Below are 23,401 nucleotides of genomic sequence, written 5' to 3'. Positions count from 1 at the left end.
AAAGGCTGGCAACGCATTTCTTGACCTCTGGTGTTGCGGATGTCCAGGGCCGGTTGCCTCACCTCTTCCAGTTAGTCCGGATAGGTTTGGTGGTCAACCATTAGCAGAACCACTCATTAGAGTTATTAATTGTCTATAACAGTTTACAATAAAGTTAACAATAATCGAGAATTTGAGCATCATCGTTATTATCCGTTGAACGTGGCATAACGGCGTCTGAAATACAATATTTAATGTACCGCTGTACCAAAGATAGCTAAAGATATATCTACGAAATATTAGCAACTGTCGCCTGTCGCTGATACTATTATTATTGTTTCTACGCTGATTGCGTGCTGTTCGACGCGACCTTCATTCTAGTATTTATCTTTGTACGCTTTATATCATGATACGCCCGGTGCGCTCGCGTTTTCGTAATATTGTGTTTACAATATCTATTTATCTGACTTTACGCACAGTCCGTTGTTGTTTGGGTTTTACTTATCGCTTCTCGCTATTGAAGAATGATTAATTAGCTTTTTGCTGCATTGCGTTGATGGTTAATCCAGCCGTTGACAATTGGGTTTGTATAATGGTGTTATCACTATCTATGAATTTGAATTACCACGTGACTGGCATTTCAGAAACTGCTAATCTAATGGAATGGATGGGACGATCAGAGGATCATAATGGCTTGTCATCGGTATAAGCAGAAACATGATGCTCACAAATTAACATCATTTTCCGGTTCTTGTAATCATACTATTTTTTCTATAAAAAAGGCTGTGCTGCACATTATTTCCACCGTGTCGTCATGTTCCAGTTGTATATTTTATTAGTAGCATTCGCAATCCGATAAATAATATAGATAATGGAGTCATATTTATCAAGTTATTCAAGATCACCTTTAATATTAAGGTACATACGGGACATAAATGGCTTTGCTTGTTACGCGCAGTGTTATTGTATATAATTTTTATTAGTAATGAATAATATTTCAATATAGTATACATATTTATTATTATGGTAAAATTATGAATTGTTTTTCTACGTTTTGATCATTTTCCTGCCAGCCACGATCACTGGATTGGATGTCAACTAAAACCTACTATTTCGTTCATGGTTGTGTTCACGACGGCAGGGCATGATTGAGTGACTCGATGTTAATATGTAAACTAATTGATGAATAATTTATTGATAATGATTGGGACAGCGATCCGTGTTTTTCCTTCGACGTGGGCACAGCGTGTACGTTCGACCGCGTGTCACGCATCCATTGCGTGCGGGGCTTGTGTCATCGAGTGGCGATGTCGTTGCCGGCCGACATTGCGAGTGTAACATTTAACGAGCTCCTGTTTACCGAATTAAAGATTCAAGTGCGGTTTATATATTTTGTTTCTTTTTGGCTCGATGTTTTGAGCGTAAGGACAAACCTGTTAGTAGAGTTTTCTAGAGTTAGTGCAATAATTATATTACACTGCAATAATTATATTACAAGCCGACAAGTCTTGGTTCTAACAAGATTTTAATAATTTTACTCTATATTATGTAGTAACTGTCAACCCTTTTGTATCAATGATGAAGCATTGCTTGGGCCTGGGCGGTCGGCCCGGCAAACATCTCCAATCACCGTTCTCAAATTGTAAGCCTTTGAAGTGAGCATATTACTGGTCACTTTTACAGTTTTTTTTTAATTCCAATCAAATAATTGTCTCAATAGAAATCCACGTATTACGTGTACACATTTATTAAAGCTCAGAAACCTCTGATTCTGCGATGGGTTGCTAGACGGCAACAGTTAAAGGGTACCTAGTGTAGAGTTGACAACTGTGCTGAATAGTGTACAGTATATATTATTATTGTACTCTATTTCTTGTAGGTAGGTGTCCTTTATGATATGAGACGAAAAGAGTATTATTTTTGAGTAAGATTTTTTACGCAAAAACCACACTAATTGGTCGTTACCAAATTTCCAAGTTCAAATATGATTCGACACCCTGACGTTAGCTGGTCAATATTTAGGACCATATTTTGTATCAAACTTCAGCTACCAAGCCTCAACTCATTAGTCTACTGAACCACAACCAGGACGAGAATTAGATAAATTTCAGTATATTATCAATTACAATTTAATAAATGTTAATTAGTTAGTATTTGAAGTCATTTTTCCTATTCAAACATATTCAACACTTTTCGCCTTGATTTTGAAACCTGGATCAATAATATTTTCAAATATTATTTATATCATCTTTAACTGGCTCTCTGTTTTCCTTTTTTGATATTTTTGGTTTTGTTAGTGCTACTCTGCTAGAGTACATCCTTACTTCAAAGTGGTTAAAACGTCTTTATCATAGGTCGCAAACATACAAACGCTCCTATATAAATCTAAGCTAATCTAAGCCCAGCAAAACTCTCTAAGAAAAAAGCGATTCACGATTGTATGAAACGTGCAGTTATTGATAGGTTGACAGATGACGGCTATAATAAATCCGTAATCCACTACGTTTTATGCAACAGATTATACTTCGTAGCCAATCGCGATACTGTAATTACTTCTATTTCAAACTTATGTCAAATTGCTGCACGATTCTAAACTAAATTTAAATTTTTACTTTGATAGTCCCGACTCTTATTACGTAGTACTTAAATCCTCTTTGTACAAACCCGCCAAGAAAAATTTAAACCAAATCCGATACAGAGTATATTTCTGATTCAGTTTCATAAATTTTCTTTATCTACACCCATGCTTTAAATCCTCTATTAAAGATTCTGAAACAGTTAGCTTATTGCCAACATTAAAACACCTAATGTTCTAATAACCTTTACATCATCCAAATGAGTGTTGTAATGTTGTACTGAATTTCATAACAACACTCCTATATTTTTTTTTCGATCTCATGCGCAAAGAGTTTCAACAGACAGCAACATTCTTATTGCTCGATGCGTGGTATCTGTATGAATTTCAAAAAAAGAACATTTTCGTTTACCCGCGCTTCACACTACCAGAACTTCGCACGCCGTAAAAAAAAGTAGGTTATTCGAATCCCCGCCATTTTTCTTCAATATTTTTATTGTTTTGTTTACAAAAAATGAGCGATTCATTTTAAACGCTGCAAAAGAACATTATATTCGAGTGAATTTTAACACTATACAAAATGTAAATTACTACTAAAATAAATAATTGTTTCAATACTTAGTTTATATGTATATTATATAATCAGTAATGAATGATATTAGGTTACTACAAGGACTGGTGTTTTGGTGTTAGCAGTAAGCTGTTTCAGAATCTTTTAGAGGATTCATATTCTGGGTGTAGATAAAGTCTTGTATGCAACTGTTTATAATTAGGTATTAAAACACTCAAGTGGAACTATTATCACACTCGGCTTCGCCTCGTGTGATAAATCCACATTCGTGTTTTAATACCCCTTATTACACAACAGTTGCATAAATTTTCTTTACATAACTTTTGGAGGAAGAAATTGCCGAGAATCCAACCCTAAGTTTTCAGTCGATGATGACACATGATTTTTATTCTGACCTGCAGTTGTTCATATCGCAGTGATGATTGTCTCGTAAATCGTTGTTCTTCTAGGATTCTTAAATAAAAAAAAAGTCTCACCTAATGTATCTTTTTAATTATCTGATGTAAATGATCTATGCAGAACATTTCAGTAGACAATCAATATCGATAGTTGTACTTACTGATTAACAGCTAAGGGCATGAGTCAAGTGGAAGCAGTGTATGGTGTTCAGTGGTCATCAAGTCATGTGTCGTTCCATCATCAAACAGAAGGTCGCAACAAGGATGACACGGCGCGGCCGCTCTGCCAAATGTTTCGTAAATCGTAACTATTTTCGCGTCTCTTTGTTACTGCACATTGACCTAGCTACCGAGCTCATAAAATACATAACAACGAGTGCAAATATTGAAGTTCAGACGTTGATACCGGCCACTTTATAGCATTAAATTTCTTCATGTATTCATATATTGATAAGTTAAGATTACTAGTAACTAACGACGACTTACACTTACCCCCTTATTCATAATGGTCCGCTAACTTAAAACAGCCGCTAAGGAGTGTTATTTCTCATTCTGACTTAGGTCAATAGAAGAAGACAGAGTGAGAATCAGCAATGCTTTAAGTTAGCAGACAATTATGAATAAGGGGGTAAGTCTCTATTTGAAAAAATGTGTTATTAAAAATATTAGTATTAGGTATATGCATGCACACTATATTATAATCGTCAATGTTTCCAGCGAGTATTGGATACCGAACAAGACGTCAATATTTTTAAATCGATGGATACAATCAATGAATGCGCAGATAGTCGCGTACGTCGTCGACCGCCAATTGTACGCATTGTTGCCACCCGACCCCCCGCTGTCCGCTCCCACCGCCAGCGAGACCTTATTTTATATTTGTGCGCAGTGACTGACAACGTTCAAAAACTGTGAAGGGGATTGTATTAGCGGATGAATAGTAAATGTGTTTGTACACTAAGTGAAACATTAATAATTATGAGCAATCGAACCTCTAATCGAACTGTAACAAATTCTTGAGATAAGCCGATCTCTTATCAGGTATTGCTCATACATGATCATTGTCCAATATTGGCATGCAATAATATTAGGTGTGGAAGTATCACGGTCTTACGAATAAATAATCATTTCGACCGGCACACATCAATTATAATTAAATCTATTCAGTTTTTTTTTCGTTTTGCCCGGATAGACAGAGAGGCAAAATTGCTGTAAAGTGCCTTTTTTAGATTCGGTATTGTTTGAAAAACATAAAGAGCAAGTAATCTTTACTGCTAAAACTACCATTTTTTTCGTTATTTGGACAATTTTCTACGTGATATAAAGTTTTGTTCTCAGAAGGCAGTACACAATGCTTTCACATAGTTTGACGAATCTAGATCACGATAGTTCTATCGCAAAGGCATAAATGACCTTCCTATTATATGGTAGCAATTTATAGATAATAATGGTAATTATTTTGATTAAATAAATATTTAAAATTTAAAAAAAATCATACCTTAACCCCTAATATGTCGTGAGAACCCCTCGTAGTTTTAATGAGGGAGCTGGTTACTTCATTAATAGCGCCGCGCCGCGCCGGGCGGACTTAAAACTGTATTCAATGGCCTTTGCATCTAGTGCCGGGAAACCCTCTCTAATGATCCCATTTGACCCGCCACCTCTACTTCAATATATTATGAACTATGAAGTCATTGTTCGTGATTTGTCTACAGAAGCGAGGATTCCATCTCAATGCTTACAATATCAGACTACGGCGGTGATCTCTTGCAACATCAAAGGCATTGCAATCAGATAGATGACCCGTACGATCGTTTGCCTCTTCCTTACAAAAAAACAATACAAACTACACGAAATCTAATTAGAAACTATATAATTTGGAGGTTGTGAGCTAGTGTTCACACTACTCTAAATAATTGGACAAACGACGACGCCATTTTCTCATATATTATTGAACTAAACATGTAAGAGATTATTTTTTTATCCTATTTCCCACACCAGTGTTTCCAGGTAAAAACAGCGGTGTTTCCGGGACGATACGACATGGGTACCTTCAAAAAATGCGCGTACACCTTCCTTAAAGGCAACGTTCTTGTGATTCCTCTGGTGTTGCAAGAGAATGTGGGTGGCGGTGATCACTTAACACCAGATGACCCGTACGCTCGTTTGTCCTCCTATTCCATAAAAAAAAACACCAGTATTGAAAAGGTCGTGTGATACACGAGTCGAAGGCGAGGGATCTAAATGTCAGGAGTGTTAGTTTCCACCCAATTGTATCACAATGTAAGTAGTACCTACTACCTACTTAAAGCTATGCCAAGTTTACTTTTAATATTTATAATGTGTAAAAGCGCCTCTATATTTACTTATTTAGGGTTACTTACGAGCTTTATTAGTTATTCTGACACAAATAAGATTACAATTTTATAAAATGCATTTATTAATAGTTTGCGGATAAGGTTTCTTCGTAATTTAAACTAAAGGCATTGTTGTTTTCAAAGTTTATTAACATTTAATTAATATTTTTTGTCATCGTGTAGATTATTACATGATCCTGTACTGTACATATTTCGTGACAATTAGTTTTGGCAGTCCTCTGTTCTTCTTCTTCTTCCAATCTCACTAAACCGGTTACGATTAGTTCCAACTTCTATCACATCTCTCGATTTCCTAATTAGATTTCCTGCAGTTTGTACTATAGTGTACTTAGCTGTTTCGTTGTACGAGAAAGTACATGCAACCCACATCCAGAAACCAGACAGTGCAGATATCAGTTTGTTCTTCGGAGCGCGATGACAGGAATCCTTTTGTTGCATCATAACATTTTGTTTGATTAAAGATGTATATTTTGTAATGAAAACATGAAAAACCACTAATGACGAATGTTTTGTTAAATTTTCTTCAATGACCGGTTTTTTATCAACAAAACCGGATACTCAGACAGACTAACTTTCGTAACAAAAACAAACTTAATTATGTATATCAATACATGTTTGAATACAAAACTATTTATAATATACGAAGACTTATTTAAATAAAACACTTTAAAATGATTAAAACGCTGGTAATTGTAACTGTGTTTTTACATTATATTTTAGCGATAAAGTTTCATTCTTATTGTTATTTTAGTTAACCCGACGTTTCCAAGATCTTTCCAGATCTCGTTCCTTCTCGATCTCGCAAAAATTTAACTTTTACGCAACAATTACACGCGTTTTAATCCCATAAAAGTGTTTTATTTAAATGTGTAACACTCGCGTTAACAAAGAAAATACTACACACGAAAACTGTCTCATATGAAAGATAGTTTGCTAAGAATTTGTGTCTTATATAAATAAGTAAAATTAAGTAAGTGATAATATTGCACGAAATATGGAACATTCTAGACAAGACAAAGATATCAGCGAGATTTGCAGTGAATGTAATGCACATGACACATTCCTTTCGCATGAGTTTGACTTGTTTACAACGAAATATTATATTCGTAACATGTTCTAATAATAGAGGTGTTTTATTAGCGTAGCGACAGATGGGAGGAAAACACGCGGGCGTCGCGCCTTGCGAGCAATACATTTACTGATTGAACACTACTTACATGATAATGATGATACAACTTGAGTTCCTATACACAAGAGTAAGAAATTGAATAATTAATGTTGTGTAGATAAGGCAGAGCTACAACGCATTTTTTGTTAGTACAATTAATATTTGGTTTTATAGGGTAAGTTTTAGCGGCTTTGCATCATCAAGCGATCAATAAAAATAATTATAGCTAGTCTGATAATAAAGATATTTTCAAAATATTTCTGTATTGCTATTCGGAAGGCATTTATTATACATATAACATTAAAAACTAATAATCAAGTTGTCTTTAGTGATTAAGGAGTCAAAAATGTCATTATGAAAAAGATAGGCGTAGACTTTAGCTATTGTGTATTGAGGCTTTATAAGAATCACGTTATGAAACCTCTCAGCAAACTGCATCTAGGCCACACATCTGATCCCCTTGGACTACAAATTTGACCTGTTTTAGAGAAAATGGCCTTTTAACACGACACACGACAAGCACATGATAACCTTTAGAGAAAGCAGTGATAAACTGTTTCATACAAACAGTGCGTAATTCCATGAATTCTTGACCAGACAGAATTTGAATAGTTTTTTTTTAAGTGAAACTTTTATTACATCGTCTCAAACTTTTTCGTCTGTGTGTTGCATGTCGCGTGACCGTCGGGCGGCGCCTATAGATCGCAGCAGCTGACCGTGTAGTGTATAGACTATTACTCATTTGTGCCAGTGCTCCACGCTATTTTGTTTGTTTTTTTGTTAAATGTGTATAATGTGAAAAAAAGTTTCACTTTTACCGTGAGTTCATAAAACCACACAATCCTTTTTTTTTATTAAATGCCGAGTAACTTAAATAAATGCGTACATAGAAAGTACACGCATTTTATTGAAACAAACAATAAACAATTATTATAACAAACTTTTGCATGTTTATATTTTGAGGCAGTATAATTAATGTGTAGAGATATTAAACCATACTATTTACTGCTAAACTCCGCGTTCAATCCCCCGGTGTGGCGCTACTCGCATTAAGTTGGTGGCACATTAGCTTTTCGTACTTATAAAATATATAAAATGGCTTACGCTATTTTCTTATAGAGAAAAGGAAAAGGTTTACGCGTTCCAGTTTTTGAAATTTTAATTTTGAAATGTTGCATCATGCTTGGAGTTGTAACGGTATTTTAATATATTATGTATACTAATATATTAAAGAAGCTGTATATATGTAGAGTACGTTGTTTGAAGGTCACAGACAGGTACCTAAATTATATGGAAAAATTAATGGCGTTACAACACTATACGTCAGACACACACGGGCAACAATAGTGCTAGTCACGCGTACGCCACAGCAGGCGATGGTAATCTAGAGCCACACCTCATTATCCAACCATCAGTTTTCCAATTACTTTATTTCAGGGATGAGCAAATATAGTACCTTTCGATACAAGGTCGACAACGTTGATACAACAATGTTTATTTAACCTTATTGAAAACGATTAACAGATCACCAAACATAATTCAAATAAACGATTCAATATATTTATACGACATACAAAAAACAAGATTGTTTTTCTATTTTTATAACGTTGAGTTATGCTAATTCGAATATTTTAATATTTAGTGTTCGCGAAGACCGCGAAGTTACTGTTGATTAAATTGTTAGAAAGGGGCTGTCGAATAATCATCTGATGTTATTAGCGACTTTTAAACCTTGGTGATAAGTGGTGGGGTTTTACACTAGCCCCTACACCCAATCATTCGCATTATAAACAAAAAGTCGTATTATTTACTATTTCCGACTGACAGGAGGCCTAATGTGAATGCCTTTTCTGAATAATTTCATATAATATTTAACAAGTATGAAAATTTGCTTGATACAAATCAGAGTTCTGCCACCCTGGGCAACTTATTTATCGCATCGTTTCTGGCGGGAGGGTTTGCCCCCCCCCTGGCCAACCGTTCGTAGTGACGGCTAACATAAAAGAATTGCGTGGTACAGCATTTGCACACAATCACCCATTCTTGTGAGGGAATGTCGACGTTTAAATGGTCGGAAGCGTGACCATACACGCACCGCAACAAACACTTTAATAAGCTGCACTGTCCTTTATTTACTGGTCTTAGGGTTCTGTATGGAAATAGTAACAATAACACTCCCACTAGCTTTTTTTTCTGTTGAGGCATTGAATAAAAAATATTACTTTAAAACGTTAATCTAAATGATAGCTAACTCATTTATTAATATATTTATTATTCGTTCATACACCATATCAGAGCGCTTTTACGAACTGATGTAACTTCATGAAATCCATAATTATACAAATTATTTGAGTTTTCTTTAGTGTTAATTCCGCCAATATTTGTCTTTAAACGTAATAAGAAACACTTAATTGATACCGGTCACTCACTCGGAAACAATAATAATTTTAATATTTTACATACATGTGAAAAAGGATTCCGCTTAAATGTGTTAGAGCAATTAGAAATAATAAAACACAAAAATAACATGTTTACATTGTTGAATGAACAAACAAATTTAGTCCCATCACCTTTGTTGCGTATCTCTTCCGGGGGTAATACGTCACAACAGCCGACCAATCACAGCGCGTCATTTCATGGGACGAGGGTATAAAAGAGCGGCTTCCGGCTCACTTGATTCGTGCCAGATTTTGGCGAGACAACACGTCCTGAGGTTGCCTCGTGTAGAGGCGAAACACGTGTCGAATTGTTTAAAGACAAATATTGGCGGGATTAACACGAATGAAAACTCAAATCATTTGTATATTCATGAAGATTTACTTAGTGTTGTTGCAATATGTACATGGTGAATAAATGTAATTGTAAACTTTTCTTTTGTATTATGACTGCATCAATTATGTTACGGTAACTTTCAGTATTTTAGTCTCTAGTTTATATTATTTAAAATCCAGATTTTATGTCATGCGTCAATCGATTCCCAGTCTGTCTGCATTTCAATATCTCAATGTGGATATCCAAAAAAAATTTGTACATTTAATCGCAGAAATGAGAGATATCGTTTGAAAATAAGAAATTGTTTATTTGTTGTTGAAAGAGCGACATCTCATGTCAATTTCCTAATAATATACAATTATTATCGTACAAACATACCAAGATTTACGGATTATGATGCGGCCTGAGTTGATAGGAGCGCGTGGTAACCCGGGTGGCACGGGTTCGAACGTCCATAAATTTTAGTACAAACTAAATTTGAATACCAATAAGTAATCTCATATTGATAGAAAAAATAGAGAGCACGTTATATATAAACGTTTCACAGGTTGCGTCGGCCATTGGAGAGCCAAAAGCAGGAAATAGATTTAAATAATATTCTCCGATCGCCATTTTAGGATTGAGATTCAATAAAGATATCACCGCTCTTGGGCAACACTTCCCTCAAAGCCTCGCCTAGTATCGGAATACTGGGTCTCGAAATCTCGAGCGATTGCCAATTTCGTGGTCATCTGGAAGGCAAAGCCAAATTGGCTTCAAAGAAACTGGGCGTCATTAATAGAGCACGGCAATACTTCAAGCCGGCCCACATAATGCTCTACAAAGCGCAGGTCCGGCCACACATGGAGTATTGCTGTCATCTCTGGTCTGGCGCACCCCAGTATCAGCTCGATCCATTTGACCGCGTGCAACGCAGAGCAGCTCGAGTTGTCGGGGACACAGTGCTCTGTGAACGGCTGGATCACTTGACGTTGCGTAGAGACCTCGCTTCATTGTGTGTCTTCTACCGCATTTATCACGGGGAGTGTTCCGAAGAGCTGTTTAACCTGATTCCTGCCGCCGAATTCCACCTTCGCACGACACGCCACAAGTTAGGATATCATCCTCATCATCCTCCATCTGGATGTGTGGCGGTCCTCCACAGTGCGGTTTTCAAGGAGCTTTCTTCCACGTACTACAAAGCTGTGGAATGAGCTTCCTTGTGCGGTGTTTCCGGGACGATACGACATGGGTACCTTCAAAAAAAGCGCGTACACCTTCCTTAAAGGCCGGCAACGCTCCTGTGATTCCTCTGGTGTTGCAAGAGATTGTGGGCGGCGGTGATCACTTAACAACAGGTGACCCGTGCGCTCGTTTGTCCTCCTATTCCATAAAAAAAAAACATCGTTCGCTAGTGAATCATATTTTAGTTTTAATTGCATGACCAAAGATAGTCATGTTTATTTACATGAAGTTTTCAAGTGATTAACTTACTAATTAACTTATCATGTTCATACCTAATCTATACGGCTATACTTGCTGATATTATAATTTGGAGGTAGGTACCCATATTTTGTGGGCGTACAATATTTTTATTCCGAAACTTTTTTACATAAAGATATTTTAAAAACTGTTGTGGGAATATACTCCCTGAACGTTTTTAGGTTGGGTTGGGTTATCTAACCAAACATAATAATATACATTCGATGCGAAATTTATCCTAGATGGTTTATGGCTACTTATTTTTTGAATTCCAATGTTACTTCCCTTAAAAATTCGGCCAGCGAATCGGGCGGGACCGGCTAGTAAAATGTAATCGTAGTCAGTAGTAGTACCTTCTTGTTCTCGAAGTCGGGTGAATATCGTTTACGTTATAACAGTTATATAATCAGAAGTGGTTAATACTAATAGAACCCTGTGTCGAGGATGGGGTCTCACGCTCTGATTGTGTCGCCCCTTGTGTATCTATTAATGGCATAAAAGGCATTTATTTTCTCAAAATTGTTTCCTTTAGAATTATTTTTGATGTCATATCTAATATACGAGACCCTACTACTGCTTCGGAAACAAATGGCGCTCTGAGAGAGAAGTATCGCAAGGAACTCTCCCAGGATTCCTTTTTTTGCGCTCTTTTTAATTAAATATACAATATTGTAGGGTCATTGCTATTGCTATAAAATAATCATAATCTAGTCCCAGGCTGTCGGATCACTTAGATATTCAGTTGTAGTAGGACTTACGACAAGGCCATGTTTTAATAAAACATTTAAATTTTATTTATAGATACTGCCTGAACAGTGGCTAGGACTTTATTATAAAAGTGTTTACATTTACCCTTAAAGCCATTATGTATCTTATGAAGCCTACTAGAATTACTTACAAGAAATCCCTTATTTCTAGTGTTATAATAAAGAAAATCACTATTAAGAGCAAAAAGGTGACGATATTTGTGAGCGTATATTAAATTTTCATAAATGTACCTACTGACAATGAACAGTTACAATTAAATTGAAATTTTTCTTTGAGAGATTAAATTATTATTATAACAATTATTATTAATTATGTATCTATAATCGTCTCTGGTCTCAAATCACGCAGTTATAGGAATCTCAATAAAAGGCGTAACACGTCCCATGTAATGTACTACATAATACGTTACCACCCCCATGACTGTATCCTCATTGTTTATCTCTATGACTCTGAAACAACACAAAACTCTTTCTCAACGTTGACGTATATCTATACTTATTACTTATAATATTATAAAGCTGCAGTGTTTGTTTGTTTGTTTGTTTGTTTGTTTGAACGCGCTAATCTCTGGTACTACTGGTCCGATTTGAATGATTATTTCAGTGTTGGGTAGTCCATTTATCGAGGAAGGCTATAGGCTATGTTTTTTTTTCAAAATTAGGGATCCGTAATAAAATTGCTATTTTGTAACACAAGGTGTAAAATCGAAAACCTATTTTTGCGTGCGCTGCAAAAACTATTGACAATAGAACAAAATGATGTACAGGCTATAATATAGGCAATATTTAATTACTTATAAAACTGTCGCGTGAATTATACTTATATGGCAAAACAACGTTTGCCGGGTCAGCTAGTAATATAGTATAACTAGTCGTTCCCGCCTGCTTCACTGTGCGAATTTTAAAAGGAAATAAATTATACTATTATAAAATAAGTAGCTATTAACCATCTTGGATAAATTTCGCATCGAATGGTGGTAGTTTCATGTCGATACGATCAGTGGTTTAGGCGTGAAAGAGCATTTTCATTATAAATACTATATAGATACATAGATAGATACATCACCAACACAAACAATTTACCAAACTCGACTTAACCGAGTGTGTAGCAGCCATAACGTACTGTCTGATGTGTTAATTTTAACGTGTTGTACAACTCTCCCGTAGTTCGAACACAAATGAAAATTTTAATAAACATTGTTTTTTTTTTTCATGAACAGCAGATAAAATTGACATCTTTATCAATTGAGTACTGAGTTTTGTCATCTGTCATTTAAGTATATGACATTGTGATTCGTTTCTAATTCTAATACGCAGCTTAAACTGAAAAAATCGCAGAAATCCCTACTAATATTATAAATGTGAATGTAAGTTTGTTTGTTACGCTTTCACGCCTAAACCACCTAACCGATTTTAATAAAATTTAGCACAGAGAGAGACTAGAGCTTGAAAAAGCATATAGGCTACCTTTTATTGCAAAAAATAAATGGAGGAGTTTAATAGTTTGTATGGAAATTCGTGATTATCGAAGATAAAACCATGAAACTTTAACTTGAGAAATAATTTATAAACCTTTATTCGAGCAGTTTGATACTATGTACGATCTGCATGGGAATGAAATAGGAGATTAGAGTTCACAGGGAAATAAATATAATTAAAGAGACTATCCACAATGACAAGGGTATGCGCTGTATCATAGAAGAGCACTGCCAGCAACGGAAAGAGCAGTTTGTATGTGTATTATTTGAAAAGTATCCTAAAAAATAAAAATAAAATGGCCAAAGTAACTATTCAACGCGGACGAAGTCGCAGGTAAAAGCTAATGTATAGATATAGCAGTCGAAGCTTAATATGGTGTGTATTGTGGCATTTGCCATATTTCGGCTTTGTTTTTGTATGACGTGAGTTGTGTATATCTTATATATAAAATTCTCGTGTCATGGTGTTAAACTTTGAACTCCTCCGAAACGGCTTGACCGATTCTCATGAAATTTTTGAGTGCATATTAGTGTAGGTCTGAGAATCGGTCTAATCTATTTTTCATCCCCCTAAATGTTAAGGGTGGTCCACACTTTTTTTTTTTAATTTTTTTGACATTTTTTTAAATTAAATTTATTTGATTATGAGTCAGCGATTATGAGTTAAAAAATACGTACAACTTCAAATTTTCACCCATCTACGATCAACAGTTACTTTTGTATCGCGATTTTAATATCGGCAATACAAAGTTTGCTGAGTCAGCTAGTATTATATAGAAAGTCATTGAGAGATTATCTTACACACGTACAAATACTTAAAATTTCGAAATCTCTATCGTATTGACAAAAGTTTACGTATTAGCTATAAGTACTAGAACGGTAACTGTAGCGATAAGCGAGCCGTGTATCCGCTGACATAACGAGGCACACGTTACGGGCGGAGGCGGTGGTACGTGTCCAAAACACTCGGCGCTGAAAGGGCACGGGGTTAAGGACGCCGCGATCGATATGTCAGCCGTCTGCGTTCTGCCGCCAACCCAATCTGCGCCTTGTATACAACGGGCTACGGCCTGCGTTGCCGTGCACGGCGCACTCCGGTTTGATATAACTGCTGTTGCTGCTTTTCAGACGAACGTGTCCGCTAACAATACATAATAATACAAGATGTCGGTGACAATCAACTGGTAATCTGTTCGACGTCCGCCATTTTTTTTAAATTTACAGGTTAATTGAAGGAAAACAGGGCGTAGCGTATAACTTTGACTATAAAAGTGTATTGACCTACATGTTTTTGTGAAATCTTAATACCTATAATCTACAAATCTACTGTCCTAATGTTTGTTCCGGTGAACTTCTAAAATGATGAACGGATTTTAGTGGGAATTACTTCATGGTGTGCAGCTGGACTAAAAGTCCTACTTGAGAGATAGGATAGTTTTTATATCAATTTGGGACCCATAATTATTTTTATTCCAATATTTGTTTTGTCTGGAGATATTCTCTATGAGAGAATTTATTGACGCACGGTTTGACACTTCTGCTCTGCAACAATTTCATTACAACAAAAATGAAGCATATTTGCGAAAATACTCCACGTTATGAAATATTATCGATAAATTCATGAAAATCTGTATTTTATTTATTATGTACAGACCAACGTCTGTCGGGTCAGCTATTATTTCATATTTAAAAAGCTTTTTAACTTTCAACATGATTCATATTATATTGCATGCAGCACCTCACAAACTCGTTTTTTATTTATATTACAGCAAATGTAAAATACTCTATTTGATATGAAACAGTGGCCGTTCAGGTTCTTGTATGTTTTCCTCACGAGCTCTACTTTTTCCGAACATAATGCGTACATCAGTAATTTTAACGACGATTCAAAAGCGCTTAGTTTTAAGCCTGTTTGAATAAAGTTTATCATTATCAAGAATATAATATCAAGAGGCATCCGTGAATATATTAATTTAAAAAATATTTTAACGATGCTCAAGTGATAAATAACAGATAATGTTCTGAATATATTGACACAATGACACTAATAATTAAAATGAGGAGGATAAGGAATATATTATAAAGTTTAAGTTTTTACTACCAACAAAAGCAGCGTTAAACCAATCATCCCTGGCAGCGCTCGATCGCAGGCATAATGCACGGACCAGCAAGTTTTGTTCAAATGCGATTGTACAAAACACACACGGTAGTACTACTACAGACTAGTTATACTTGTTGTGTTAATTATAATGCCCATTCTAAAGAACACCTATTTGCTTTTTGTTTCTACACAATAATCTCAGAAACGAATTAACCGATTTAGACGCGGTTATCACTGATGGTATTTATATATCTGTCAAGCTTATAACATATCATCGTAACATTTAGTGACTGTTCCATTCGGTGTTCACCATCTTAATATACATACATATATAAATTACGTGACACGTTGTTTGTCCGCGATGGACTTATAAGCTAATGAACGGATTTTAATGGAGATTACTCCATGGAGTGCAGTTTGGTCCAACTTGAGAAATGGGATAGTTTTTATTTCGATTTGGGACCATAATTATTTATATTATCAATATTTGTTTTTTATGGACATATTTTCCATGAGAGAATTTAGTAACGCACGGTTTGACAGTTCCACTGTGAAACAGTTTCATAATAGCAACAGTAAGCATTTTTTCAAATTAATTCTTGATGTTTTGAAATATTATTGGCAAATTCCTATAAAACAGTATTTTTTTTTTATTATCTACAGAACAACGTCTGTCGGGTCAGCTAGTATAATATAAATTCAATCTGCTAAACTACTACGAACTAAAATACAAGCAGGATACAATATTTTTGTGTAACTCTTCGACGCTGGTACAAATCAATACCGGCTTACAATGTAAGTACTAGGCAGTACTCTGCACGTACACGAAACAATAAGCAGCATATTGACACTTATTGTTACACGTATAAAGTCTGTTTTACCCCGTGGTTTGACTAGTTATCAAGAATGCTTAAAGCCAATGTAGGCTTTTCCATATTTGCGACATCACATGTAGGACATTCACTTTTTCCACCTATATCCAGCCTTCGACCGTTGTTTGTGTACTAGACGCCATATTGTACAGTTGACTTATTGACTCTATGCCACTGATATAATATCTATTTTAAGAACTGTTATGTTAAATTGGCTTCTAACGGCCGTTCCCAATATACTATGTACAGATAGAAATAAATTACTACCTTATACTATCAGTAATTAGCTGTCAATATTCTGAAGCAGTCCCAATATATCGGATAAGTCATTCTTATCGCCTTATATTGGGACGCGTGAATTGCAATTTCCATACAAACTTCTATCGCTGGTAAGCTATACGTCGTCCCATTGACAGACAGCGTGTACAGATAAGGTGAGTTACGATTTTTATCCCAAGTAAGAGATAGACTGAATGTTGGGAACGGCCTTAAGGGAACTAGACTATTTGGAGCAGGTTCTTGTCCATGTAGTGATGAAAAAGTTAGTTTAGTAAAAATAATTTCACTAGCGCTTCTACTTTTATCAATTTCCTTTATATTGAGTGGAGGTGGTGATCTTATGTGGCATGAGGCTTGATGTCGGGTGATAACATTACTTTAATTCCAGTCAGTAGGCTTCTCCCAATATGGTAGAAGCAGAGGCGTGCCTTAGTTTTCTAGCAAGGTAGGCATTGTAGATCTAACTAGTCGTAGTTGAGCCTGGAGATTGGTTATCGTAGGTATTTAGAAAAAATTATGAGAGGGGGTTCTATAGAAGTTTGGTTATAAAATAACGGTCAACAAATTGAACTAAATTAACTTTAACACTATATTTTTTAGGTTCATAACGAGGTAGACACTGCCTTATTGCCTATATGATATGCACGCCCCTGGGTAGAAGAATGTCAGTAGTAGTTGGCGACTTGACGTAATGAACGATTTCTTTGACTTTTGGAGTTTCACACGCTAGCGACTGTTTTTAAATAAGTACCTAAATATATACCGACTCTGTCATACTCTATTTTGTTTGCGTGCATTCCAAAGCTAGTCTGCCATTTCGTAAAGGTTTAGTTTGTGGGAGGTAAACTAGGAGGCGACAAACAACGTGCGACGACGGTTACCATGGACCCAGACAGAGAGGACGATCCCGACTTCTCGGATGACTGACACTGTTACCAATTAGCAATAACGTCCGTACTTGTTTAAAAGTGTAGGGACCTAGATTTTTATTTTTATGAAAATAAGCGACGAGACGAGCAAGGCGTTCAGCTGATGGTAATTGATATGCCCTGCCCATAACAATGCAGTGCCACTCAGGATTATTGAAAAACCCAAAAATTCTGAGCGGCACTACAATTGCGCGCGCACCTTGAGACATAAGATGTGAAGTCTCATTTGCCCAGTAATTTTACTAGGCACGGCACCCTTCAGACCGCAACAGTAATTTTTACACATTACTGCTTCACGGTAGGAATAGGCGGCGTTGTAGTACCCATAATCTAGCGGGCGTCCTGGCCAAAGGAGCCTCCCACTGCTCAATATAGCTTCTGTGTACTACCAGAGGCTTTGAGTACCTACTCTTTATTATATGTATATTGCAAAAAATATGACAAAGTTGATCTACAATACACTTATATACATACATATATACCTAAGTAGCAAAACCGTGCGTTGTGGCTCAATCTTATAGTTCAAGTTAATAATGTATAAACAATTTTAAATAACGAGTACTTATTACATATACTAGCTTTTACTCGCGACTTACTCCGACTTAAATGAGTATCGCCCACCTTCAGGAACTCTAAAAAATATGCCATGTTGTGTGTGCAACGTTTCATATTCAGTAAATCTTCTAATGTATGTAAATGAACCAAAATAAAAACTTTTAAAAATTTCAGGATAAAAACTCCTTTGTCCTTTTGTGTTCCATTACGTACTTAAAACGTGTGTGCAACTTAAGGTTGATGGTTGTCTTGGAGTTCGTCATAACAATTTGTAATCTTAATATATATAAATTACGTGACACGTTGTTTGTCCTCGATGGGCTCCTAAACTAATGAACGGATTTTAATGGGGATTACTTCATGGAGTGCAGTTTGGTCCAACTTGAGAGATAGGATAGTTTTTATTTCGATTGAAGACCCATAATTATTTTATTTTTCCAATATTTATTTTGTATGGACACATTTTCTATGAGAGAATTTAGTGACGCACGGTTTGACCAGTTCTGCTGTGAAACAATTTAATTGTAACAACAGGGACCATTTTTTACGAAATTATACTTGATGTTTGAAATATTATTGGCAAATTCCTATAAAACACTATTTTTTTATTATCTTCAGAATAACGTCTGTCGGGTCAGCTAGTATTTAATATATATTCATACATCCGTGACTGGATATTAGGGACCGACCCACATTGGCAGCGTCTAACTTTCTTCTCAGGGAATTGGTTAATGAGGATATCTCTGGATATATAAATGTCGTTCGATATACTGAAGATATTATTGACGTTGTTCTCATTAATATAGGTATAACAGACACGCAGTAAGAACATAATTAAAATAATAATATTGACATGAACAGTTGAGATAACATGTTGTTGGTGGCCGCTCTCAATATAATATCTCGATATCTTATAATCGCGATCTCTAATATTTTAAGATTATCAACCAGACTTTACATCACCTGTCACAAATCTGTATCACAATTTGTCATGCTATTTTCAACCGACTCCGAAAAGAAGGAGGTTCTCAATTCGATTGGTATTTTTTTATGTATGTACACCGATTACGCTGATATTTATGATCGGATTTCTGTGATTGTTCTTTAGTTTGGTGCAGAATGCATTTGGTCCCATAAAAATTTCACATAGTTTGGCCCAGTAGTCTTCATTTTATGCACATGTTTAAGAATATTTATGTTTACGTGGATTATGTTATTATAGTTTGTGTACTGGATTTTTTTTGAGTTTTCATTTAGTTTGATTTTATATTATAATTATTAGCCCGTTTGCCGAAAAGTGGGTCTTAGGCTACCTGTCATTCATAACTAACAAATGTTATTCACGATATTTCAGTATCTCACAAGAACGTGAAATATGGGATCTATATTGTTTAAGTCACGCGGAACCTTTCGTAGGCCTACCCATAGCTACTCAAAAATATTATTTAATATACGACCCTAAAAAACAACGAATACTTATAGTTTACCTACCTGATTAATGAGACTAAAAAAAAACTATGTATGTCAAAAACCGACTTCAAAAGTATAAAATAACTACATAATATTTAATTTAATACACCTCTTATGCAAATCTAATACCTTCAATATTCATAAAATACTATTATTTTATGTGCTACTTATTGATAAGTTTGAAGTCGGTGCCAGACCAAAGTACCTACACTCACCACGCGTGACGTTGAGCGGGATAGCTTTGTTTAGAACCAAACAACCCAAGCGGGCAAGCAATAGCGCTTTTCAATCGTAATAAATATTTAATTAAATTACTGAATCTACATTATATTAAAATGTTCGCAAAAAGTAGAGCTCCTGAGAAGGAAGGAACTCAATCGCTCTTTTAAATCTATGATTATTTTACGATAGCCATTTTAGTATTACTATTTAATATAGAAGTTACCCGGTGACAGTTGGTCAAGTTATATCGGGCCACGTGAGCACCGTGATAGTGACCACTGACCGATCACTTGAGTGATGAATACAATAACATGTACGCGTCCACGGAGATAACGCCTGTGCTGTTTGTAAACAGCGAACATTTTGTATGTCAGCGGCGTACGTTATATGTAGTTACCTTTACCACATAAACGTTTTTTAACAATTAAAACTATCTCTCAAGTCAACTCGCTTTTGGAATAACTACTTCTGATAAATGATTTTGTTCAATGGCGGTCGGTATGATATTGTATCAGTACAGAGAGGTCTATGATGATACCCTTTGGCTACACTTACGCAGATGATTTCAATTGTTGTTCGATATAAGCACGTATGACAAACGATATTTTACTGATCATCCACTACCACTCTGCTCATTAATTAACACGATAAATATTGTATCCCACCTATTTGTTCCAGAGTTTCTGGAATACAATTTCACTGAATACATTAGGGACTACGACACGCGACGGCTCCTGATTAATCCTACTAATATTTTCCCCTTCTTGGTGTGCGTCCGTGCAGACAGATGTGACAGAATGTGATGTCGCTATGTCAACTTAATAGCTGTCAGGCTTGCCCTGCATGTTTCAGTATGACAACTCTCAATGTTTTCCTTTTTTAAACATTTTATTGAGATAAAACCTTAACGGCCTAACAAATAAAATTGCCATAAAGCTATAACTGAGCATAAACCAAGAATATGTAAAATGTTTACAAATAGACATTTTGCTTACGAATGGTTTGTTCACGTATATAATAACGTTTCCCGCGTTTATTTGCAAGGCAGCTTGTCATTGGGAAAACTTCAGAATTATCATTGTTTTGACAGTGTTGTCAACGATAATTCAAACATTTTATATTTTCTTTGTTTATTATCAGTTATAACTTTATACCAAGTTTATTTGTAAGGCCGTTAGTTGCGGATGGAACTTGCAACTACTATTGTTATTATATTGTTTGTTATTGGTTAGTGGTTAGGCCACTCGCAGACGATGCAATGCGATGTTGTTTTATAATATTATTTATTGTGTACACTTGATAAATTATATTGATTCAGATCATTGTTGAATTCATATAACCCAGTAAATATACTACTACTAACTCCCCAAAATTAGTTTTTATAGGTTAAAGTTATCTGAATCACTGAATCTTTCTAAATTTAACTTTGCAGTGGATTGGGCCTAGGTTGTTGATGTCCCCAAAAAATCATATACAGATGGTACAAATGCTTTTGTTATAATATTCCATACCACACATACCTAACACCCTTTTTGAACACTAACAACATACTTAATGAAGTTGAAGTTTCGTAGGCGATCACATTTTATTTCGTTACTATTTAACGTGGTTAAATATATAACCTTTTTACCTGTAGTGGCTTAAGCGGCTGTCGGAACTCAAATAAGAGCCTGCCTCTTCCGCAGATGCCACCTATTAGAAATCAAAAAAAGTTTATTCTACTTTAAAAACAAACCTAAATATTTTCTACTAGGAATAAAAAGGGTTCTGAAGCATAAAAAAAACCTTAAATAAAATCTCAAAATTCTATTTAATTTTTTTAAACCTTATTAATATTAGATTTGTACCAAAAGTTAGTGCTAAAAAAATTCTAAAGGTTGCCGTATGAAAACCAGTGTTGAATTCCCCCTGTTGTCCGTCTATCCTGATATCAATTCCAAATATGCTGAGTGGAAGTCCTTTTTGGTGAATCATATCATGAATTACTTACTTTACTAATACAAATATCCAACATTAAATAAAAATATTCCAATTTCAACTTGCTGAGATGGCATTCCAGCAAATCGACTTTTCCGTCGTACAAGTGATGACCATGAAAACTGGTATGACGTGTAATTGTAGGTATTGCGCGCAGAAATTTCGTTTAAACATTAACTTTTAACGAAGCTGCGGCCGCAGGTAGGCTTGATTATTAACAGCTTTGTAGCACTTAGGATAAGGCTAGAATATATATTAGCCCCCTTATTCATAATAGTTTGCTAACTTAAAGCATTGCTAATTCTCACTCTGTCTTCTTCTATTGACCTAAGTCAGAATGAGAAAAAACACTCTTTAGCGGCTGTTTAGCGTACCATTATGAATAAGAGGGTAGATGTACAGTGAGCAATTGGGTGTCCGATTTATCACTGTGTTATCCGTTCAGTTTTGCGAAGAAGTCTTCTTTTTTTAAATATGTGTAGGTATATATAACTATTAATAATAAATAAATACATTTTGAACACATTGTGTGCAAAGGCATACAAGGCACACATTTTCTCAAAATTGATTACTTTATAATTATTGTTTTTAATGTCATTTCTAATATATTTACTAGATACTACTAGCGCTTCGAAAACAAATGGCAGTCTGAGAGCATTCTTGTTTTGCGCTCTTTTTAATATAGTATGCAATATTCTAGTCATCTCATAATCTAGTCCCAGGCTGTCCGATTACTTTGATATTCAGCTGTGGAGTAGTAGAATTTACGAGATACTAGATGTATATATTTTACATTTTAGTTATTAATATTAATAACAATCCTTTGTTAAGAGAATTTAAGAGTTGGCGAAATAAGGAAGTTCAAATGTAAAAATATCATTTGATGTATCCGGTTTTCTATGTGGCGGCCTTATGTATTATACTGTTGTACTCGTGATGGGTGATTAGCAATTACTATGAGTGTTACACAGTGGTGTACACGTGGAGCATACTATGTTGATAACGTGACATGATAGTACGCAGTACTCGTAGATCATTCTTGTTAATGTAGCCGGTTTCATTGTCGCAGATATCGCTGGGATATTATTTTCATCATTACTTTTTTTAACCTACACGTGAATCGCAGGCTTATCTCACGTTCTAGGCCTTGACCACAACCAATGAACCACATCTAAACCTCTCTCACTCGCCAGTCGCCAGGCTACACATACTCTCTTTTGTCTCTGTAACACACGGTTTAAGCACTGACTTTACTTTTTTAAGTTCCGTACCTCAAAAGGAAAAAAACCGTCCGTCTGTCTGTCTGTCTGGTCAAGACCCTTTATATCGGGAACACGTGAAGGCATAAAAGGCATAAAGGCATAAAAGGCATTTATTTTCTCAAAATTGATTTCTTTAGAATTCTTTTTGATGTCATTTCTTATACTACTAGATACTACTACCGCTTCG

General features: G+C 35.4%; 1 protein-coding gene across 1 annotated transcript in view; it reads left to right on the top strand.

Moving 5' to 3' along the window:
* Window positions 1-23,401, top strand: part of LOC126969628 (forkhead box protein K1) — a 60,073-nt gene that overhangs the window by 14,845 nt on the left and 21,827 nt on the right. The window lies entirely within an intron of this gene.

This window comes from Leptidea sinapis, chromosome 18, assembly GCF_905404315.1.
Source record: "Leptidea sinapis chromosome 18, ilLepSina1.1, whole genome shotgun sequence".
NCBI lineage: Eukaryota > Metazoa > Arthropoda > Insecta > Lepidoptera > Pieridae > Leptidea > Leptidea sinapis.
This window is presented reverse-complemented; position numbering and strand designations above follow the sequence as displayed.